The sequence below is a fragment of the Molossus molossus genome, unplaced genomic scaffold, assembly GCF_014108415.1.
Source record: "Molossus molossus isolate mMolMol1 unplaced genomic scaffold, mMolMol1.p scaffold_m16_p_5, whole genome shotgun sequence".
Classification (NCBI taxonomy): domain Eukaryota; kingdom Metazoa; phylum Chordata; class Mammalia; order Chiroptera; family Molossidae; genus Molossus; species Molossus molossus.
The window spans coordinates 29375844-29378943 of record NW_023425388.1 but is presented as its reverse complement, the minus strand read 5'-3'; positions in this window follow the sequence as shown (position 1 = coordinate 29378943).

Here is a 3100-nt window from a genome sequence, read left to right as displayed (position 1 = left end):
TGTGAACACTGCTGGGCATATAGTGAGCGCTCCGTCAGCGTTAGCTATTATTAGTTAGCAAAAAAGTGCATTATCTTTTCTTGACTGTTAGTTTGATTCTGAAAATGAAGTACAAAGCTAATTTGTCTTAGGGTTGTCATGACTTTATTAGATTTGTGACTTGTCTTCCTGAATCAGCCAATGACAAATGGAATCCATTAACTTTGTAGAATTTAATATTTGGCCCTGAGCTTCGTCATAGGCAATGCTATCACAATTAGCCACGTCCATTGTTACTGCACTAGGAATATGGTTGTAAGCATTGTGTCGTTTATGAAATTGTCCCTTTTAAATGATTTTCTTTAGAAATCAGTAAAAAAACAAAAGCCTTGTTTTTCTTATGAATCCATTAAAGCTTTTTTTTTCTTCTTCTTCCCATCATGGTAACTATGTAAATAAGCATGAATCCCTTTTTGCTTTGGTTGTTCAGGAGCTCAGAACTAAAGTTAAAGTTAATGATAGTATTTGTGTTGGTCCCACCATCCCCCTCCCCATTTATGTTTCTTCTTTAATATGGCCTTGGTTTCTAATTCAATTTATTTTTGTTTAATTTTCTATTCATATTTTGCCATTTACAATAATAAGTTATAGCATAGTCTTTGTGGAATAAGATGTGACATACATAAATAAAAATAAATTTGTAGGCATTTTTAGAGTGTGTTGTGAGTTTTCCATCAATATATTATTCTGCATCAACAAATATTTTTATTTTTATTTTATTTCTTTTAGTGTTCTTGATTTTATTTTTAAATGTTTGCATACTTTTAAAGCACCTTTTAAACATAACACTGCTTAGTTTTTTTTCTTTTTTTAATTTATTTTTATTTCTGTTACAGATGTTTCTCCTTTGTTTCCCCATTAACACCCTCCTCCCCATCCCCCCACCCTGTCCCCAGCTTTGTTGTCCATGTCCATTGGTTATGCATACATGCATATAAGTTCTGTGGTTTATCTCTTCCCTCCCCCAACCCCCTCTTCTGAGGGTTTTCAGTCTGTACCCTACTTCTATGTCTCTGGGTCTACCCTATTCCTCAGACTGTTATGTTCATTATATTTCACAAATAAGTGAGATCATGTGGTATTTGTCTTTTTCTGCTTGGCTTGTTTCACTTAGGATACTACTTTCCAGGTCCCTCTATGTTGTCTCAAAGGATAAGAGCTCTTTCTTTCTTACCGCTGCATAGTACTCCATTGTGTATATGTACCACGGCTTTTTTATCCATTTGTCTACTGATGGACACCTGGGCTGTTTCCAGATCTTTGCTATTGTAAATAGTGCTGCTATGAACATGGGGGTACATATATTCTTTCTGATTGGTGTTTCAGGCTTCTTAGGGTATATTCCTAGAAGTGGGATCACTGGGTCAAATGGCAATTCAATTTTTAATTTTTTGAGGTAACACCATATTGTTTTCCATAGTGGCTGCACCAGTCTGCATTCCCACCAGCAGTGCACTAGAGTCCGCTTTTCTCCACACTCTCGCCAACACTTGTTGTTTGATGATTTGTTGATGGTGGCTATTCTGAGAGGTGTGAGGTGATACCTCATTGTTGTTTTAATTTGCATCTCTTTGATGCTTAGTGATGTTGAGCATTTCTTCACATGTCTCTGGCCATTTGTATGTCCTCTGCCCATTTTTAAATTGGGTTCTTTATTTTCCTTTTGTTGAGTTGTATGAGTAGTCTATATATTTTGGAAATTAACCCCTTATCTGATGTATCATTGGCAATGATGTTCTCCCATACAGTGGGTTGCCTTTCCATTTTGATGGTGGGTTTTTTTTTATTTGCTGTGCAGAAGATTTTTAGTTTGATGTAATCCCACGTGTTCATTTTTTCCTTTGTTTTTGTTGCCTTAAGTGATGTATCAGTGAAAATCCTGCTGCGTATGATGTCTGAAATTTTGTTGCCTACATTTTCCTCTAGGATTTTTATGGATTAATGGTCACATTTAAGTCTTTTATCCATTTTGAGCTTATTCTTGTGCATGGTGTAAGTTGATGATCTAGTTTCATTTCTTTGCATGTAGCTGTCCAATTTTCCCAACACCATTTATTGAAGAGGCTGTCTTTACTCCATTGTATGCACTTGCCACCTTTGTCAAATATTAATTGAGCATGTCTTGCGTCAATTTCTGGGTTCTCTGTTCTGTTCCACTGGTCTATATTCTGTTCTTGTGCCAGTACAAGGCTGTTTTGATTACAGTAGCTTTGTAGTATGAGCTGATATTCGTTATTGTGATCCCACCTACTTTGTCCTTCTTTTTTAAGATTGCTGTGGCTATTCGGGGTCTCTTTTGGTTCCATATGAACTTCTGAAGTATTTGTTCTAGTTCTGTGAAATATGTCGTTAGTATTTTGATGGGGATTGCATTGAATCTATAGATTGGTTTAGGTAATATGGACATTTTAATGATGTTAATTTTTCCAATCCATGAACAAGGTATATGCTTCCACTTTTTTATATCTTCCTCTATTTATTTTTTCAATGTCCTGTAGTTTTCTGAAAATATGTCCCTTACTTCTTTAGTTAAGTGTATTCTTAGATATCTTAATTTTTTTTTGCTGCAATGGTAAATGGAATTGTAATTTTAGTTTCCCTTTCTGTGAGTTCATCATTGGTGTATAAGAAAGCCATCAATTTCTTGGTGTTAATTTTGTATCCTGCTACTTTGCCAATTTCATTTATTAAGTCTAGTATATTTTTGATGGAGTCTTTGGAGTTTTCTACGTACAGTATCATGTCATCTGCGAATAATGACAGTTTCACTTTCTCCTTTCCAATTTGGATTCCTTTTATTTTTTCTTTCTGTCTGATTGCTGTGGCTAAGACTTCCAGTACTATGTTAAATAAGAGTGGTGAAAGTGGGCATCCCTGTCTTGTTCCTGTTCTTAAGGGAAATGGTTTTAGTTTTTGCCCATCGAGTATGATGTTGGCTGTAGGTTTTTCATATATGGCCTTTATTATGTTGAGATATGATCCCTCTATTCCCACATTGCTGGCAGGTTTTATCAGAAATGGGTGCTGGATTTTGTCGAATGCTTTTTCAGCATCTATTGAT